Consider the following 21,959-nt stretch of genomic DNA (forward strand, 5'->3'; position numbering starts at 1 on the left):
ACCCTCCTACGTATGTCTTGACTTTGTGGACCCACCCCACTCGGACCCAGGCTGAAACAACTGATGGGCAAGACCTTTATGGTCTTGATCCGTCAGACCCTAAGCTAGGAATTTGTTCTTTGTTGACCACTTCCACCTGCCTTACCGATTGTTTTGAATTGAGCCCAAGACTGCTGCATTCTCCGAAACTACCTCTATGACTGTGCTACTAAGTTTACAGCCCGGATCACTGGGTGTCTGCCTTATGGGCTCAGTACCCTAATAGCTCTGTATCCACAATACTGCAAAATCTAATTTATCTTTTGAGCTATGAATTGCTATATTTTATTATAGCTTGATATTATTGACCTTCCTGATCTTTTATCAACTTTTGTAAAAAAGATATATTGCTTTTATATTGTTGTTTCTGCCATAAAAATCCCAGGGGGATACAAGTATTTTTTCTGACTCATTCATTTCTAATAGCTCCTGACATTCGCTTTATACACATAGTGTATTTTTAATGCTCATTCTCTGTGCACCAATCTATTTGCAGTTTTGAAGTTCTCTTACTTAGTTTATGAAACTACCGCTCATCATGGAAATATTTTCCTGGGACACTGTTCCTGCTGTATATGAGCTCTCTTAATAGCTGCCTCCTCGTAATCTAACTGTTCACTACTGATTTAACCATTTTAATCTGAGTGTACAGGGTAAAGCTGTTCACCCAAAAGATCACTCAGGGTTCCCATAAGACGAGGAGGCATAGTGAGGTGGGAAATTTCTTATTGCCTCAGATGCCCTTCACACAAATCGCATGGATACATGAATGTATATATATCCTATGGTGATTTATCTAGTTTATTGCCAAACCACTTGCAAGCAACATCCCATGACCTTTTATGCCCGAGACTGATAGAGGGCCCCCCAATCTTGCCTCTTTCTGGCTTGACTGAAGGATACTTGTCTCCCACCTCTGAGTGATCCTTGTTTATCACTTTTACTTGTTACCTGTTAGACTACAGTTCTATTCATATCATGGTTACTTGTGCATTTTTTTGGATCCTTCTCACATGCTATTTGTTGAGTCTTTGTCGCTGCTTTCATCTTCATTTGGCCAGTTGGAGCCTTCCCAGGTATCATTCCCCTGCCCTTGAGGTTACAGTTTTAGTCTTTTGAGCCCACTACTATTTTGACCCTTTTTCTGTGACTAGCAACTGGCTCTGTTGAGTTTAACGTCTCCTTTTCATTCAGTTCTGAGAAATTATGTGCACAGAGCTGTGCAGGATAAACTTTCTTGACTTGGTACAACCCCCTCTTAGTCAGAACAGAGCAGCTCACCCTTCACACCGAGTTGTGCTATTTTCCCCACCAAATATTTTAGTCTGATTTAAAGTGATTCTAAAAGGTTTTTTTTTTTTTAAGGAAAAAGAACAAACATACTATACTTACCTGCTTTGTGCAGTGGTTTTACACAGAGCAGCCTGGATCCTCCTCTCCTCGGGTCCCCCGCAGGCTCTCCTGGCCCCTCCTTCCTGTCAGGTGCCCCCACAGCAAGCAACTTGCTATGGGGGCACCCGCTAATCCGTGTGACCATTCACAGAATGCATGAAGGTAAAGAACCTTGAGCCTTTGCAGCTACTTTAATTTTATTTGATTACACTTGGTTCCCCCAGCAGACTACTCACTTGCTTGACAGGAAAGCCAGAGGCCTCAATCTTGCATGTCCCTAATCTTCCCAGATTTCATGGTTTTGGTACAAATATATATCTCTATTGTGACATCTATCTACCTTTTCTGTTCATTTTGAAGGTGCTTGACCGCTTACATACATTGCTTATGCGTGCTTCTCTTTCCCTGTTTTAGACAAAAGGTTCGACATGCCAGTCTTGTTTTTGAACTAGATGTCACAGTCCTTTCCTTGTCATGTCCAGAAGCTGATCTTCTGCTATTTGCTACCACCTCCTCCCCCTGACACCGTTCATTCTGTTCATTTTCCTTTGGGCCTTGAAGTCTTACATTACCCTACCCATCCTCAATACCCCTTTAAACACTTGTACGCCTTCCTTCCCCCTTATTCCATTTCCCCTCCCCTTATCTGTTCCTCATTCACCTTCCACCCAATTTCCCTTTCCACGCCCTTTTTTCTATTCTATTCTCCTTAACCTACTGTTTCTGCCCTTGGGTAATCCCTACTAAGACGATGGCCCTAAATCTTGCTCCTCTGGAGACAGTCACACAAATCCAATCCACTTTTCCTTACCACTGGGCTTCAAAGTCATAGAATTTGGTTGTCAATTTCACCCTAATCCAATGAAGTTGAAGCTCAGTGGTAAGGAAAATTGGATTGGATTTGTGACTAATTACTCACTTCCCCACTCACTTCAAGACTGGAACTCCTGGATAGGCCAAATCAGCGTAATAAAAGTGACCTTTCTCCCCAGGTTCCTTTCACTATTTCCAAACCTTTCTGATCCACATTCCAGCCTTTTATGTACACCTACTGCAGAATCAAATCTTATCCATTATTTGGGCTCCTAAGAGTCCCTCACTGCACTCTTTTATACCTACAGACTGCAAGCAGGTCTAGGCATCGCTAACGTCGAACAATATTCCTATTAGGCTGAACAAATTTCTCAGTTATTACTACATTGTATGTCCCCTTGTCTGTATTCCTTGAACTACCAAACTGTGACCAGATCCCAATTACCTTACTGTGGTTTCTGCCCAAAACTCGTCCATCCCAGCGGAGTCCCTTTAACGAAACATAGTCTGAAGGTCTGGGACTAAATTCGATACTTGAGCAATATAATGTCCTCTTTTCTGCCCATCACTAACCACGCACATTATTCCCGAGCCTAAAACAACACAAACCTTTTGCCTGGTAAACCACCCAAGGATTTGCACATGTTTGACACTTCTTGACCTTGCGTGCTTTTCCCATTTGGGCTATTTCAAGAAAAAGCACAGTGCACCTAATTCAAACAATTCATCCTTCAGGGACTGGACAATTTTCCATACACTAAAACATAATTTTAACATATCTGCCTACACTCCCTGGGCTTACAATATTTCTATATTCCATCTTTAATACTAGGGGCCCCACTTCCTCACTCTTTTCCATGAGGAGTTGGGAACAAGATCTCACAGCCCCATGGAGCTTGAAGATGGGAGCAAATCATGGCTGAGCATTACCAAAATATTAAATACTTCCATCTTGTAAACTGCTATTAAGTCCTCTTTTGGTGGTACCAAGTCTCCTCTCAGATCCATCTCACTCACCAGAAATGGTTCGGGGGTACAGCCTACACGAGGACACAATCAATAGTTCCTAACTCTGATCCCCCCCACCCACTCCTTGCGCTTCCTTCTCTTCATCCTTGACTGATTTCCCCTCACCTTTTGGCATTGCTGAATCTCTGTTTTTAGCCATTCACGGTTACAGCTCTTTGTATTGTGAAATGCTTGTAAGAGTTGGCGTTTTTGAACAATTTTATAGGATGCTGTATTTTGGCCTCAGTTTATGTTCTTGCACCTGTTCTAAAAGGGCAAGTTCCTCCCTCTCCACCACAACCAGTTAGGACACAAAACAGGTCCCAGAAGGTTGCAGGTCCATTCACAAAGCACAGCGGGAAGTGGGCTGTGCAGCTACAGGAAGTTATATCCGGTTTCCCCACACTCAAAATGGCAGCACTGGGGACCAAAATACTGGCAAAGAACCAGCCCAGATGAAGACATCACTGGATCCTTGGACTGGTGTATGCTTAATAAAAGTCTTAGCAGCTTTCGGGTCATAGTGCTCAATGAACTACCATGGCGTTGTGCAGCACCATGGTAGATCGTTCATTCTTCCTGCCACTATATGCTGCTTGCCCATAGAAAAGCAGATATACTGACAGGTCTGTGAGAGACCTGCATGGCACCAGCGATCTGCTGATTGCTATATCAATGCTTTAAAGGCCCCTGCAAAAAAAATTTAAAATAAATAATAAATGCACATTTTTTTTTTACCTGCAAAAAAATGTGCATTTATTATTTTTTGTCAAAAGGTGAACTTATCCTTTAAAATCAAAAAAAAAAAGTTTGAACACAATAACATTTTTAAAATGTTACTAAACCCAGGATCCTGCATTTACTATATCTGGTCTCCCACAGTACACAGAACATGGAAATGCAATTATTTTAGTAAATATAAACTGCTAAATACCTTTTCTCATCAGCAGTTAGAGCAGTCTTGTGACTTCTATCAATGTTCAGCAGAGCGCAATGTAAAGCTTGTAGGAGGAGTTTTCTTTCTGCTCTAGGAGGATGCAGAACCCCGAACCTCTGTCTGGACAGTGCCGATTGGCCTTATGCTGAACACGTGCACTCTCCCAATTAAAAAAAATAAAATAAAAAAAAACACCTCTCTAGCAATGCACACTAAGCTGAGCATTCGCAGAGTGACTCCACACTATACATCTAAATCAGGAGATAAAATGGGGCACTGGAAGAAAGGGAGGAAGTCAGAGTCAAACTGCCTTTTTACACAATGCAGAGGATTAACCCCTTAGGTTCCACAGTGAATATAACAAGCATGCTTTACTGCATATACAGACTGAATTTACTGTTGTGGGATTAGTTGCACTTTAATTCAACTTTAATTTTACGTGAAGTTAGGCCTCTCTACATTCAGGAAAGCTACTGAGGGCTGACAGATTGTCACATTTTCCCCACACAGCACACAAGGTGCAGGATCACTGTGCTGTACACCCATGTCAACAGCTTCCTTACATGGATGCACAGCAGGTGCCAACAGAACCATGGCAGTCCATTTATCAATTCCCAGGCTGTAAACTGCTAGACACACTGGGCAACTCAGGTGGCACACTACTGGAAGGAGCTGTGGTCTCAGGCCAGTGTGAAAGCAGCCAAGGTGGTTAGTTCTCTTCTCTATTGAAAATAGCACAATTGGCTACTGGTTTTCAAACATCCTGCAAAAATATTTGACCTTACTTCCAATCTTTGCAATAGAACATCATCGCACTATGATTTTTACAAACAGCCGCTTTCTTTAATTAGGTTACGCATGACTGGTAACTGGTAAAGTCATAACTAATGTGATACTAGTTACACATTTATCAATGCAGAAAATATCTTAATAATCTGAAGAGACTAAATTGCCTGAAATTCTCTGAGGATTGTTGTTTATTTCTACAAAAATTACAGCCTAATCACTTAGGGGGCAATTAAAGTCTTCACCATTGCAGGTAAACTCACCTTGTGGAAATCAGTCTCCCTTGTCTTGTGATCTAACCGCAGAGAAATTGTGATCCCATCTGCACAAAGCAACAAAAATAAACCCGATCCCCAAGAAGCAAGAAAATCACTAGGCTTGTTTAACTGTTCATAGCAGTTACCTGCTTAAAAGAAGCATGGCCAAAGCTATTTAGGCCCTACTTCTCTTGGAGTGTTCTTAGTTATGCACTCTTGTAACACATTTTCAGCTGACAATGGGCTAAAGTCCGGCTGTCAGCTGATGTCACAGAACCATAGGATCAGAAACCTGACAGGCATCTGGCTCAGCCTCTCAGCACGCTTCTGAGAGCCTGAGCCAGCCATTCCCACCCTCTTCACAATCCGGCACTCCAGTGATTGCTGGAGGGACAGAGCAGAGACCTGGGGACTGTTACGACTCTCTGCTCAGAGCAGAGGAGAGAACTGAGCGATTAGCGGTCTTTCATCACTCAGTTCTTAGCGCAGAGCTAACAGGGAACATATGTAGCATTGGATTGATATTGCATCCACCTAGGTGAGTAATTTTATTTCCCCATACCCCATTCTTCCATTTTAAATCACCCTCTTTATTACTTATTATTAATATTATATTAATATTATTACTTATTATTTATTACCATCTAGGGTGGGCAGCACAGTGGCTGAATGGTTAGCACTTCCGCCTGGCAGTACTAGGGTTGTTGGTTCGAATCCCAGCCACGGCACCACCTGCATGGAGTTTGCATTTTCTCCCTGTGCCTGCGTGGGTTTCCTTCCACGCTCCTAAGACATGCTGGTAGGTTAATTGGACCCTGTCTAAATTGTCCCTAGTATGTGTATGTATGAATGTAAGTTAGGGACTTTAGATTGTACACCCCTTGAGGGTTAGGGACTGATGTGAATGCACAATATACATGTAAAGCGCTGCGTAAATTGACGGCGCTATATAAGTACCTATAATAAATAAACGTATTTATTTCCCCATACCTCCATTTTAAATCACCCTCTTCAACCGCCTTCCGCCTAACTTAGAAGGAAATGACAGGCGCAAGGCGGTTCTCTCGTTCTCTAGCCGTGCATGCACGCCTCCGGGGCTGCGCAGCGCAGCGATTGGTGGTGCGCTGTGTCCCTGGGACAGAACGGATCACCGATCAATGGAAAGAGCCGATGACGTGGGCTCGGTCATGTGATCAGATGTCAAATTACAGCCGATTGCATGTAAATAAGGAAATGTCGGTTATCAGCATTACTCAGAGGGGACATATACTCAGAGGGGACCTGATGATCAGTGTGCCCTGATGATCAGTGTAGACCCATCAGTGCCACCTGATGGGGTCCATCACTGATTGCCACATCAATGCCACCTGCCAGTGCCCATCAATGCCACATATCAGTGCCTACCAGTGCCAAATAGTGCACATCTGAGCTGCCAGTCAGTGCTGCCTAACAGTGCCGCCTAACAGTACCAGTACCAGTGTCATATCAAAGCACTGCCTTTCAGTGCCCATCAGTGATGTCTGTCAATGCCCATCAGTGCCCACCAGCAGTGCAGCCTATCAGTGCCCATCAGTGAAGGAGAAAATCCCTTATTTACAAAATTTTATAACAGAAACAAAATTTTCAGTTGTTTTTGGTTTTATTGGTTTATTTAGCAAAAAATAAAAAAAACAGGATGTGATTAAATACCACCAAAAGAAAGCTCTGTCTCAAAAAAATGCTACAAATTTCATATGAGTACAATGTTGCATGACTGCGCAATTGTCAAAGTGTGACAGCACTGAAAGCTGAAAATTGGTCTGGGCAGGAAGGGGGTATAAGTGCCCTGTAGGCGAGGGGTTAATCTAGCTACAGAATCTCACTATCCAGGACCTGTTTTCTGTAAGGCCTCTTATGTGGCCACTTATCTTGCCAGTGGAATGACTGGATCATGCGAATAGCAGCAGTCAGTCAGCCTATGTAAACAAATGGCAGGCTATGCATACTAGCCAACTCAATGGAAAAAAAAGTCACACATGCAAGCAAAGTCTTAATTGGTAAACAACCGTGTGAGATCCTTACTGCTGTCCATGTCCCACTAGTGATAATCCACCCACTTCCCATATAAAAAGCCATGACTAGTGATAATCCACCCACTTCCCATATAAAGAGCCATGACTAGTGATAATCCACCTACTTCCCGTATAAAGAGCCATGACTGTGCAGTCACTAGCCACTCCTTAAAAGGAGAAATACCTTTAAAAAAAAGTCACCAGAACAGTTTCCATTAAAAAAATGTTCCTCCCGCTATCTCTTCCATTATAGACTGCCCATCATGAGTTAGAAGACTGTCTGGTGATAAACTGTCAAAAGCGACTCATGCAGATAGGAGCAGACAAAATGCTTGAAATCACACTGGAAGCTTTGGACTGAGGCAAGTACATCTATAGAACATGCTTTATTCATTTTAGCGGTTTATAAACACTTTAAGCAACAGAACGAGAGCAAACAATCAAGTTTAATTGCTTCCTGGATTTCAGGTTGAGATACAGTCTAGTTTACGTTTCACAACGCACTACTGGAAGAATGTGTAGTATATTTCTTGGAGGACTTGCACCCATGTTGTGCCAGGCTGCATTGTCAACCCCTTAGGCCACCCAGCTGTTATAGCAATGCAACAAGTATTGGATCTGAACATATTAATATTTTACAAGCACAGAGACATCAAGCCACCCCCATATTTCTCACTAAAAGATCTGCAATGTCGCCTGCATGCTCTAGTTATCACCCAATTTTCACAGTACCTGAGTTTTTGATTCAGTAAAACTCTCTGGAGTCTGCTACAAAAACAAAAAACACAAGCACAAAACACACACACAAATGAGCGTACCCCTTACCTGTAATTTATCTGGCCATAGACAGATCACAATTTGGCCGGTACAACAGAAACCAGTCAAATTTCAATTCATCTATGGGTAGGCTGGTTGTACTGAAGTCAATCAATTGACCAGTATAATCATCCTCTCCTCCTGCCCCAACCCCCATACAATTACTGCCGCCAGCTATAGCCAGCAGTAGTCATAATTGTATTATGATGGCAGGGAGACCTCCCGCTGTCAGAATGCAATTGTGCAGCTGGAGGGACTCCCACATCAAAACCCGTGGTTGAAGGAAAGAAAGTTTCTTATTGTATGGACTGCCTTAAAGTGGAAGGCAAGTCAAAAACCTAACTAGGCCTTAAACCACTCCCACCCCCATTCTAAGCCTAATCTATCTACACCTCTTCCAATGCCACTGTCAGCAATCTCAGAATACACAACTACAGACATCTTTTCTTTTACAGGGAAAATAGAATAGGCTTAGAAAGGTTCAAGATCATGTCCCAGCATTATTTTTATTTACCTTGATCCTGTAGTAAGAAACATCTTTTATTGCTTCCTTTGAAATTATTATTATTATACAGGATTTATATAGCGCCAACAGTTTGCGCAGCACTTTACAATACAAGAGAGACAGTACAATTACAATACATTTCAGTACAGAAGGAATAGGAGGGCACTGCTCGTGGAACTTACAATCTAAATTATCATAAGGCTTAATATCTTGCAGAAGCAGCTGCTGAGAGGTCAGCGTAGGCACTCCCCCAGAGCTACATCTCCCAAAAGCCCTTTCCACACACAATATGTGGGCAGGCTCTTGGAAGTCAAGGCAGCTGCACTGTTATACTGAAAAAAATATACATATATCCATCTGGAGGGGTGGGCAAACAGGTGAAATTATGTAACCCAACAAGCAGGCCTTACAATGCTGAACGATATTGTCAGCTCAAACAAAAGTTAGGAGAACGCTAGATTTCTGGCAAATCAAAAAAGCTATGCGCTTCTGTACTTCAGAGATCTACAGAATTGTTTTTTTCCTTTCTATTTTACCCAGACACAATCAGGTCTGTATTGTCTGTACTGCAGTTATGTCAACTTCACAGCACCAGTTGCCACCTGCAAAATGGTACAAAATGATATATTTGAATGCAATGTTTCATAACTGCTTTCTTACAAAGATGAGCAAATCAGGAAAACATACCATATGGGGTTCTAGTCATCATAGCAGTCTCTCTGAGAACAGATCACTTAACACCAACCTACATGGAGGCGTCCTTGTTCCGTAACCTGTTTAAACCGAAATCCAGCTATTTCTTGTGGAAAGGATACTACGTTTCCATGCACATTTTAAGCCACTATTAGCTATAGAAATTCAGTGCCCTCTCATATCTTCTATGCCACAGACATCTCAATTTTGCAACTCTACTTTCTGCAATGCTGAGACTACTCAGACTAGGACATTGAAAGTAGATCCTCCCAATTAACAATTTCAAAAAAAGGACAAAGCTAGGCCAGCTTCACAACACCTATGTGCGTCTGTTTCCATGTTTTTATATGTATTTCATTAAATTTGACTCTACATTGTACATGACTTGCCTCTCTGATATTCCAAAGCCATCCAACAGTCTAATCTTTCAAGCTCACAGCTTCCTTTGCCAGCAAGTCATTTCCTGTCCTGGGAAACTGGTACTTTTCCCCACTCATCTCTTAGGGGTCCTTTCACCCCCCCCCCCCCCCCTCAAGGTTCTGCCTCTAAAGCTGACATACACAGGCAAGCATGAAAAGAACATGGGTAGTATGATCATAATGATTTGAAGTGGAGAGAAACACAAGAATTATGTCAATGTCTCCCACAACGCCACGCGTTAAAAAGATAGAGTAATCATTAGAGATTTAGTCCAAAAATCCAGGAAACTTCCTTGTGCCGCTGCACTGATCCAACTGAAAACCATGAAAAGGTGAGAAACCCTGTTTAGATACTGAAATCAAATGGTACAAATAGCTACAGTATGTTTTCTCTTCATGCAGCTTGTGAAATGATTTGTCTTTAAAGAGATGGATATATGCACAAGTAGAGGTTCATATGTGGCTATGAAGGCAGTTAACATGTTCCACCCGTTTTTAGGGTGTAACATGTTCCCATAGCTGCAGAGACCCCACACACACACAGATAGTACAGGGAACCTTCTCCCTGTACCATCTGTCAGATTTGAAAACAGTGTAGCCGTGCGGGGCTCCGCCCACATGGCGGTGTCATTCATTCACGGACTCGTGTGAATGAATGAACTGCAAGTCCCAGAAACCTTAGCGGCCGTGGGCTTGTAGTTTTCAGCGAAGTACCATGGTACTGTGGAGCGCCGTGGTAGTTCACTGAAGCTTCCTGCCAGAATATCTGCTTGGCCATACGTCCCATACAGCTAGCAGATATTCTGACAGGTCTGCAGGAGATTTGCATGGCATCAGCCATCTACTGATCACTGGTGCAATGCTTTTCAGGCTCTTTTGGACAAAAATAACAAAAGCACATTTTTTTACCATCAAAAAAAATGTGCATTTATTTTTGTCCAAGAGGTGGACTTATCCTTTAAGTTCTGCTTGAAAAGGTATTTCCTGGTACAAGGTCTGTTCCAGCAATTAGACTGGAAATGACATGCTGGATGTACTACAATGTAGCCGATTGTTATGGTAACAAAGATGCCTGTTCCATCAGAGTGAGCACAGTAAATATCTTTGTCTAATAGATGGTTTACTTACTGTGGGAGTGACAAGTGCACACAAAAGAATTTCCAAGGAAAGCAAACATGTCTGGAGTTCTGGACAAAGGGGTTTACAGAGTAAACAGTCTCATCACCTTTTTTCCTGAAATATTCATATAATGGAGGTTTTAAAAAGATTTCTAGTGACAGCAGTTTTGATGGGAGATGCAACTCTAACCCCCGTCCATCCCCCATTGCAATTTATTGTAGTATAGTCTTGCTTTGCAACTTGTAGCACTGTCCCTCACAAGATAAATGATCCAACTCAATGTACAGAAGAGTGGCTCTTTGGTTTTACAGAACTCCTAAAGTGTCCCAAATAAACACATGGAACCAAGCAAGCAAAATGTGTATATCGCCACATGCTTAGGGTTCTATAATAAACAAATTAAAGGGCAACTGAACTCAAAAAGTGAAGATCTGCTATCATATAGGGATCATTTAGAAGTGTCAGCTGTGCCTAAGCTTGCCTGTTGTCTTCAGTTTCTCCTGGAATATAGGAGTGCACTTCTTACCATGAGAGTGTGCCTAGGCACGTCTGTGCCTGCAGCGTGAGATCTAGGGCTCTTCATACACAGTATATGCATTGCAAGTGGTGGTGCACCGAAATGAAAATTCTAGTGCCAAAACAGATGTAAATTCAAAATGCACTTGGCCGAAAACCGAAATGCGCAGTTTTTAAACATGAATATATATTTTTAAGGAAAAAAATACACTTTGATTTAAAAAAAAAAAACAAAAAAACAATACATACCCCAATTTTTTGGTAAAATATTAAAGAGGATGTTACGGCACGTAAATAGATACCCAACATGTTACGCTTTAAAATTGTGCACGCTCGTGGAATGGAAGAGGAGGTCTAGTGCGAGAATTATTGCTCTTGCTCCGACGTTCATGGCAATACCTCGTGTGTGGTTTGAACACCATTTACTTATGTAGGCATGGCCTACGTATACATTCACCACTACGGGGGCACTTTAAACTTTTTAAAAAAAAAATGTATTTAAATGGTATTTCTGGGTTTTTTTTTGCACTGTTACTTGAGAATAAAAGTGATTTTTTTTTTCTTTTTTCTAACTCACAAGAAATGCATGCATCCCTTGTGATAAAAATAATTAGCGACAGGTCCTCTTTATGGAGAGATATGGGGTCAATAAGACCCCACATCTCTCTTCTGCAATGTAAAGCATTGGATCAAAAAGAAAAAAAAAAAAAAAGAAAAAAACCACAACATTGATCTAGTGCTTTAAGAATAAATGGCCCGAAAGGGAAGTGACATGGCTCCGGTCATCCAAGAGCATAGAAATGTGTGGCAACCATCATTCCTTCACTCATCTCTATGCCCAGCGTCGGGATCGATGGTAAGGCTGAACTACCGAGCAGCGACTGGTGGCAAGGGGCGGAGTTTTTTTCAGCACCTGTATCGGTGCTATTTTTTTAATTTTGGCCGATGGCCGAAAGGGATGTTTTCAGCCGACACATTTCGGCCTCTGAAATTTTGGTGCATCCCTAATTGCAAGTTTTGCATAGCACCCCAATATTTTAGCAAACCATGTGCGTGATTTGGGTGCTGCAGTGGAAAACTAAAGAAAGTGCTGCCAGACAAAACAAAATGAATGGACTGATTAGGGAATGATTTTAAAACCTTGCAATTTTATGTTGCCATCTGCTCCCCTGCTGGGAAAATGCAACCTTTTTTTTTTTTACATGCCAACTATTGACAAGACAAAAGATGGCACATTTAAAGTTTAACTCAATGGCAGGACCGCGGTTTCAATGCAAATTAAAACACAACTATAGGCAAAAATGCATGGTTAAGCAGTGTTTCTACCACCTGCCATTCCTGCCACCAGCAATAGGCAGCTGACAGGGGTGTTCACATGCCACAACGGCAATGCTTCATGCCCTCAGTATAGTTCACCTGACATGCAGCAATTGGTGGGCAACAAGCCCACCAAATGCTACAGTCTAGCAAATGGGGGAAACACTGAAAATGCCCCAAAGCCTTGTGCAAAGCACACGTGATTGTTGGCAAACATGGGGTTACAACAGGCAGTGAGGAGTCACATCGCTTCCTCACCACCTGTCAGTAGCTTCTATAGAGCCATCCGAACATGGATCAAGCTTCGGAAGCGAGGGGGATTTAGACGCATGTCTAAATCTACCCTAAAACACCATGATCTCATGCACTGGGGCTAAACATTCTGTGGCCATAAGGCCCAAGTGGGGAATTGCTACCATGTTTGCTGTTGGAAATTTCCTCTCATTTCCCATCCTGGAAACAAACATAAGGGGAATAGCCAGCAGTACATGCACAATTTTTTTTTTAAACTAACCCCTATCATACTCAAAATTAAAAAAAAAAAAAAAAAAACACCACATACATTTAGTCTATAGATACAGGGATGTTGAATTCCCATCGCCTGGCGCCCAGGACATGTAGTTCCAGGCGCCGGGCAGGTAGTTTTTTTTTCTACCTTTAGCCCTGCTGCAGGCAAGCAGCACGGCTCATCTGTCAGGTGGAAGTAATTCGGTGGCAGCGCTGCCGCCGATTTCTTCCACACAGTGCCAGCCTCTCTGCCCCCTCATGTGAACCTCCCCCCGCCCACTATCTTCCGGGCTCCGATTGCCCATCTGCGGGCCCGGTTCATTGCCATCAGCTAAAGTGGAGGGAGGAGAATGGACAAGTCCACTCCCCTCCCCTTCTTGTCCTAATCCGGAAGTGACGTTATGATGACACTTCCGGGTCTCTGTTGCAAGATTCACTAAATGTAATGCGGTGTGATGTGCACTGCTTTACATTCAGTGCAGTACAGGGGACATAGGCAGGGTGTTTTAGACCTTGGATGTCAATAAAGAGAACCTGTCACCTAATATCACATAGGGTACTTTGTCCCCTATGTGATGAAAAAAAATTAAGTGTAAAAAAAATATATATTTTTTTTAATTGTAAAAAATTAAAGTTATACCTAAACACATAACATCATCCACCCCCCCAAAAAAAAAAAAAAATTAGCCCCCTCCCCACATGTACAAACATAAAAGCACACACTGGGGCGCCTACGCATGTAAACGTTGATTGCGATACACGTCACATATCGACGTGCACAACAGTATGAGAGCAATAATTCTAGCACCAAACCTCCTCTGTAAACACAAAACTGATGACTTATAAGGGGCTTTAAAAACATCACCTATAGCAAATTTAAGGTACTGAAATTCGTTGCCATTTTACAAGCTCATGCAAATTTAAGGTTTGGCATGTTGGATATCTATTTACTCGATGCAACCTCATCTTTTATATTTTTTTTAAAAAATAGGGTAATTTATTGCTTTTTTTGTGCGGGGGAGGAGTAGGAAGAAGAGATAAACAGTGCAATGTCAAAAATGTTACATATTTAAGCCGCCATAAAATCCTTTTTGTTTTTAAAACAGTCCTAAAATCACCTCTGATTTAAATATGGTTTTGGTTACATTTAATTTTTTTTCCATCTGGACAAGTAGATTAGCGCACTGATTTAGTCCATGGACAAGTAGTTTTTTGAAAAATCTCCACACCCCTGAGAAATACTACTCATTTTACTAATACACGTAAAAAACTAATTCAGATCACTTCCTTCAGAAACTTTTTCACGTTCGAAAAATCTGTCAGGCATGGCCAACAACAAGCTGTGTCAACTCAAGAGGAAGACGGTGTTCAGACAGCAAGAGGAAACACCGATCCAAACCGACCAAACAAGCCGACGACAGGGGAGGTCTAAAGCTCTTGTTTTCTTAGTAAGCCTCTCCGGAAGTCAAACAGATTTGTAGATTTAAATGTCTCCACATGTCTAGTTAAAACGCCCACATCCTTTTAAAGGCATTCACTTCAGCAATAACAGCCATCTACACAGAGATAGTTCAACAAGCAGCAGATATATTCTTTACACACATGCACGAGAAGACCCAAACCATAATATAGCAGCTGCACTATGTACAAAGATTAATAAGAAAGTAAAGTTATGCAGCAAATAGGTCTACTTGCATATACAGTATATATAAATAAATAAATAAAACACAGCCACCTATCTGGCCTACACGTGGCAAGCATATAAATGTCATCATACCCACAAGAAGCACTATGGCTGAACACAACGTCACAGAGCAACCCAGTATAAGCCAACAAATAGCACACGTTAATAAGTGCCTTAGACAGGTACATTGGTATGCCAGATACATAGCTCATCTCCCCAACCTCATCCAACAGCTGGGTGCTCAGCGATTAGGATGGCAGCATGAGCGGATACAAGTGCAGGCTCACAGTACATAAGGCACTTTAAATAATATAGATTAAGGGGATTTTATTAAACATAAGGTGTAGGGGTAATGCTTCATTCAGACATAAGAGTTGCAATTGGTTCTCAGCTGTTCTGTGGTTCTATATTTTATGTAGAAGTAGCTTGGCAGAAATTTGGGGACAGAAAAGTAACAAAAAATACTGTACATGTCGGGGTGCAGTTGCTGCAGGACTATGTGGCAGGTACACATTACAGTAGCAAGTAGTAACATGGACCAGTGGGGAATAAAAGACTAACTTGGGGGGTACAGAGTATGAGGGGAGAGAGAACAGCCTATAAAGAAGGGGGGTAGAGAAGAAGGCACAGGCTATGATGGAGGGGGAGACTAGGAGTCAGAATGCAGAATAGTTGGTGAAGCGGGGTATAGGCTGTGAAAGAGGAGGCAGAAGAATATGTTGGGGGGTACAGGCAGTAATGGATTAGTGTGAAGAGGCAGTAGGGTAAGAGGGGGGGGGGGGTGATTAGTCTGTGATGGAGGGAACAGAGGGGTAGAAGTATGTAACGGTTGTATTGGGAGGGAGCAGGTTTGGGGACACAGGCTATTATGGGAGAAGGCTTGGAGATTATAATGAAGCGTGTATAACAGACTATGATGGGAGGTTTACGGTCTATGATGGGGGGGGGGGGGTGTACAGTCTATGATGGGGGTGTACAGTCAGTGGAGGGAGGTATACAGTCTATGATGGGGCTGTACTACAGTCAGGGGGGGGGGGGGGGTACAGTCTATGATGGGGGTGTACTACAGTCAGTGGAGGGGTGTACAGACTATGATGAGGGGTGTACTACAGTCAGTGGGGGGGATGTACAGACTATGATGTGGGGTGTAGTGTAGTCAGTGGACGGGTGTACAAACTATGATGGTGGGGGTATAGTACAGTCAGTGGAGGAAAAAGGAGGTGTACAGACTATGATGGGGGTTGTACAGACTGATGGAGGGTGTGGTACACTCAGTGGAGGGGTGCACAGTCTATGAAAGGGGGGGTGGAACACTCAGTGGAGGGGTGTACAGTCTATGAAGCGGGGGGAGGTAGAACACTCAGTGGAGGGGTGTACAAACTATGATGGGGGGTATAGTACAGTCAGTGGAGGGGGACAGGTGTACACACTATGATGGGGGGTGTAGTACAGTCAGTGGATGGGTGTACAGACTATGATGAGGGGTGTATTACAGTCAGTGGAGGGTGTACACACTATGATGGCAGTGTAGTACAGCCAGTGGAGTGGTGTACCGACTATGATGGGGTTGTAGTACAGTCACTGGGTGGGGTTAAAATCTATGACAGAGGTGTAGTACAGCCAGTGGAGAGGTGCACCGACTATAATAGGGATGTAGTACAGCCAGTGGAGGGGTTACAATCTATGATGGAGAGTATTGTACAATCAGTGGATGGGGCGGTGATGTACAGACTATGATGGGGAATGTAGTACAGTCAGTGGAGGGAGGTGTAGTCTATGATAAAAGTGTAGTACAGTCAGAAGAGGAGGTGTAGCACAGTCATTGGAGGAGGGAGGGGGGGTGTACAATCTATGATGGGGGGGTTTTAGTACAGTCAGTGGAAGGTGGTGTACAATCTATGATGGGGGGTGGGGGTCGTTTTAGTACAGTCAGTGGAAGGTGGTGTACAATCTATGGTGGGGGGAGGAAGGTGTTTTAGTACAGTCAGTGGAAGGTGGTGTACAATCTATGGTGGGGGGAGGAAGGTGTTTTAGTACAGTCAGTGGAAGGTGGTGTACAATATATGGTGGGGGGAGGAAGGTGTTTTAGTACAGTCAGTGGAAGGTGGTGTACAATCTATGATGGGGGGGTGTTTTAGTACAGTCAGTGGAAGGTGGTGTACAATCTATGATGGGGGGTTGTTTTAGTACAGTCAGTGGAAGGTGGTGTACAATCTATGATGGGGGGGGTGTTTTAGTACAGTCAGTGGAAGGTGGTGTACAATCTATGATGGGGGGAGGGGAGTTTAGTACAGTCAGTGGAAGGTGGTGTACAATCTATGATGGGGGGAGGGGAGTTTAGTACAATCTATGATGAGGAAGAGAGTGTATGGAGGAGGGTGTACAGACTATGATGGAGTTGTAGTACAGTCATTGGAGGGGGATACAGTCTATGATGGGGGTGAAGTACAGCCAGTGGAGGGGTAGGGGTGTACCGACTATGATGGGGGTGTAGTAGTCAGTGGATGGGTTACAGTCTATGATGGGGAGTATAGTACAACCAGTGGAGGATCATGTAGTCTATGATGGGGGGGGGGGGGTAAAGCCAGTGGAGGGGGGTGTACAGTTTATGATGAGGGTGTAGTACAGTCAGTGGACGGGTGTGCACACTATGATGGGGGTGTAGTACAGCCAGTGGAGTGGTGTACCGACTATGATGGGGTTGTAGTAGAGTCATTGGATGGAGTCACAGTCTATGATGGGGGTGTATGTAGTACAGCCAGTGGAGGGGTTACAGTCTATGATGGGGAATATAGTGCAGTCAGTGGAGGGGGGGGGGGGTCGTACAGTCATTGGAAGTGGGTGTATATTCTATGATGGGGGTGTACTACAGTCAGTGGAGGGGTGTACAGACTATGATGGGGGGGGGGGTGTACAGTCCATGATGGGGATGTACTACAGTCAGTGGAGGGGTGTACAGTCCATGATGGGGTGTACTACAGTCAGTGGAGGGGTATACAGTCTATGATGGGGGTGTACGACATTCAGTGGAGGGGTATACAGTCTATGATGGGGGTGTACGACATTCAGTGGAGGGGTATACAGTCTATGATGGGGGTGTACAACATTCAGTGGAGGGGTATACAGTCTATGATGGGGGTGTACTACAGTCTATGATGGGGGTGTACTACAGTCTATGATGGGGGTGTACTACAGTCTATGATGGGGGTGTACTACAGTCTATGATGGGGGTGTACTACAGTCTATGATGGGGGTGTACTACAGTCTATGATGGGGGTGTACTACAGTCTATGATGGGGGTGTACTACAGTCAGTGGAGGGGTATAGAGTCTATGATGGGGGTGTACTACATTCAGTGGAGGGGTATAGAGTCTATGATGGGGGTGTACTACATTCAGTGGAGGGGTGTACAGTCTATCATGAGGTGTGCTACAGTGGAGGTAGGGGGGTGTACAGTGTATGATGGGGGTGTAGTATTGAGTGGAGGTGGGTGTACAGTCTATGATTGGGGTGTTGTACAGTCAGTGGAGGGGTGTAGACTATGATGGGGGTGTAGTACTGTCAGTGGAGGTGTGTGTACAATCTATGATGGGGGTGTACTAGTCAGTGGAGGGGGAGAGGTGTACAGTCTATGATGGGGGTGTACTACAGTCGGGGGAGAGGTGTACGATCTATGATAGGGGGTGTAGTATTCAGTGGAAGGGTTACAGTCTATGATGGGGAGTATAGTACAGTCAGTGGAGGGGGGGGTTGGGGTGTACTGACTATGATGGGAAGTATTGTACAGTCAGTGGAGGGTGTAGTCTATGATGGGGGAGGATAAAGCCAGTGGAGGGGGGTGTGTAGATTATGAAGGGGGTGTAGTACAGTCAGTGGAGGGGGTGTACCAACTATGAAGGGGGGGTGTAGTACAGTCCGTGGAGGGGTGTACACACTATGATGGGGGTGTAGTACAGCCAGTGGAGGGGGGTGTGTAGATTATGAAGGGGGTGTAGTACAGTCAGTGGAGGGGGTGTACCAAGTATGATTGGGGGTGTAGTACAGTCCGTGGAGGGGTGTACACACTATGATGGGGTTGTAGTACAGTCATTGGATGGGGTTACAGTGTATGACGAGGGTGTAGTACAGCCAGTGGAGGGGGAGGGGTGTACCAACTATGATAGGAGTGTAATACAGCCAGTGGAGGGGTTACAATCTATGATGGGGAGTATAGTACAGTCAGTAGATGATGGGGAGTGTACAGTCTATGATGGGTGAAGGTGTCGTACAGTCACTGGAGGAAGGTGTAGTCTATGAAGGGGTGTAGTATAGACAGTGGAGGAATTACAGTTTATGATGAGTATAGTGTATGGAGGGGGGGGGGGGACGGACGACAGACTATGATGGGGTTGTAGTACAGTCAGTAAGTGGAGGGGGATGTACAGTCAGTGGAGGTGGGTGTACAGTCTATGATAGGGGAAGGTTTCATACAGTCAGTGGAAAGGGGGGGAGGTGTAGAGTCTATGATGGGGGTTTAGTACAGTCAGTGGCGGGGTGTACAAACTATGATGGGAGGTTTATGGTCTGTCATGGGGGGGAAGGGGGTACAGTCAGTGGAGGGAGGTGTAGTCCAGTCAGTGGAGGGGTGCACAGTCTACGATGGGGGTGTACTACAGTCAGTGGAGGGGGGGTGGGTGTACAGTCTACGATGGGGCTGTACTACAGTCAGTGGAGGGGGGGTAGGTGTACAGTCTACGATGGGGCTGTACTACAGTCAGTGGAGGGGGGGTAGGTGTACAATCTATGATGGTGGTTGTAGTAGTCAGTGGGTGTACAGACTATGATAGGGGTGTACTACAGTCAGTGTAGGGGGAGAGGTGTACAATCTATGATGGGGTGTGTACAGTCTATGATGAGGGTGTTGTAAAGTCAGTGAAGGGGTGTACAGTCTGATGGGGGTGTCATACAGTCAGTGGAGGGGTGGTGTACAATCTATGATGGGGGGTGTACAGTCTGATGGGGGTGTCATACAGTCAGTGGAGGGGTGGGGGGGTGTACAATCTATGATGGGGGGTGTCATACAGTCAGTGGAGGGGTGTACAGTCTGATGGGGGTGTCACAGTCAGTGGAGGGGTAGGGGGGTGTACAATCTATGATGGGGGGTGTACAGTCTATGATGGGGGGTGTCATACAGTCAGTGGAGGGGTGGGGGTGTACAGTCTATGATGGGGGTGTCATACAGTCAGTGGAGGGGTGGGGGGTGTACAATCTATGATGGGGGGTGTAGTAGTCAGTGGAGGTGTGTGTACAGTCTATGATGGGGGTATCATACAGTCAGTGGAGGGGTAGGGGGGTGTACAATCTATGATGGGGGGTGTACAATCTATGATGGGGGGTGTCATACAGTCAGTGGAGGGGTGGGGGGTGTACAGTCTATGATGGGGGTGTCATACAGTCAGTGGAGGGGTGGGGGGTGTACAATCTATGATGGGGGGTGTAGTAGTCAGTGGAGGTGTGTGTACAGTCTATGATGGGGGTATCATACAGTCAGTGGAGGGGTAGGGGGGTGTACAATCTATGATGGGGGGTGTACAGTCTATGATGGGGGGTGTCATACAGTCAGTGGAGGGGTGGGGGGTGTACAGTCTATGATGGGGGTGTCATACAGTCAGTGGAGGGGTGGGGGGGGTGTACAATCTATGATGGGGGGTGTAGTACTCAGTGGAGGTGTGTGTACAGTCTATGATGGGGGTATCATACAGTCAGTGGAGGGGTGTACAGACTATGATGGGGGTGTCATACAGTCAGTGGAGGGGTGTACAGACTATGATGGGGGTGTAGTACGGTCAGTGGAGGGGGCGGTAGAGGCCCAGGCTGCGGTCCGGGTTCAGAGGGGGGAGGAAAGGAAGGGTAGCTCTCTCAGGCCGGAGGCCTTGCAGCGGCCTTATAAGCATTAGCAGCCCCTCTCTGGAGCCCTTCCCCCGGGTCCTATGCATAGGAAGATGGAGGAAGATGGCTGCTGGGCCTGAGCGAACAAAGCTGCGGCCTGGGCCCGTCCTCCGCTCCGCTCCCCGCCTCCTCCGGGGATGGGGTGTCCCGCACAGCCTCCCCTCACAAATATCCACCTGGTCTGATGGAGCGTTCCTCTCTGCAGACTACAATGAGATGCCGGGCTTGGGATGGGCGCTCGGTGCTCAGGATAGCGGCGGATTGAAGGCGACTCAGCTCCGGCTTCGCCTCTCTCCTCCGTTTCTCTTGCTGTGTATTTTCTTCTCAGGCCCCGCCCCTCTCTCAGCTGTCAATCATTGGACGAGAACAAGAAGGGACGGCCTTGGCTGAGGAAAGCCAACAGCGGCCTCTACAGTCTCCCAGTGAAATGACAACAACACAACCCCTGTCAGGTGCTCTGTCAGTAGCCAGCCACCTCCTGTACATTGAGCCAGGCTTTCCTCTCATCATATGGATTGGCCTCTCTGATATTCCCAGCAGTTTTCATACATTTCAAATAACAAGAGAAAAACTCATCGTTAACCACTTGCTGTCCAGCCCAGATCTGACATTTCTCACATCAGCATTTTTTTTTGCTAGAAAATTGCTTAGAACCCCCAAACATGATGTGAAAGCAGATGTCCTGGAGAATATAATGCTGGTTGTTGTATTTTTTTATGTTGCACAAACTGCGCAGCCATTTTTAAAATGCAAGTTTTTGGGAATAAATACACTTTCATGAATTTTAGTACAAACATAATAGAATATCTACATTTTGGTAAAATGTAAAAGCTGATGTTAAGTAAAATATTAGAAAATGTGTTAACATCTGAAATGGTGACAAACTATGGAACCTAAATTTGTCCATAGGTGACACTTGAGAAGCCTTTAAAACTTATCATTTATCATGGAACATGAATGATGGCCCTAAAAGTATTGCTCTCACTCTGACGTTCATGGCCATACCTCACGTGTGGTGCAACCACCATATGCACATGAACGCAGGAGGGACAGAGGCACTTTAACCGCCTCCCACCCGCCATATAAGGTAATGACTGGAGCGCGGCGGTTCTCTCGTTCTGGGAGGACGTCATATGACGTCCTCCTACTCTAACCACGTGTGCACGCCCCCA

The 21,959-nt window shown here is 44.7% G+C and overlaps 1 protein-coding gene across 6 annotated transcripts in view; it reads right to left on the reverse strand.

Annotated features, from left to right (window-relative positions):
* The window catches only part of PRRC2B (proline rich coiled-coil 2B), a 184,117-nt gene extending 163,000 nt beyond the window's left edge, over positions 1-21,117 (reverse strand). For all 6 annotated transcript variants that reach the window (XR_016312413.1, XM_089675126.1, XM_089675129.1 and 3 more), the window contains exon 1: positions 20,964-21,117. The gene's annotated coding sequence lies outside the window, so the exon portion shown is untranslated. The remainder of the gene's footprint in view (positions 1-20,963) is intronic.
* Positions 21,118-21,959: the final 842 nt, after the last annotated feature.

The sequence above is a fragment of the Staurois parvus genome, unplaced genomic scaffold (genome assembly GCF_062004578.1).
Source record: "Staurois parvus isolate SC_StPar_1 unplaced genomic scaffold, SC_StPar_1.0 ptg000154l, whole genome shotgun sequence".
In the NCBI taxonomy this organism is placed as follows: domain Eukaryota; kingdom Metazoa; phylum Chordata; class Amphibia; order Anura; family Ranidae; genus Staurois; species Staurois parvus.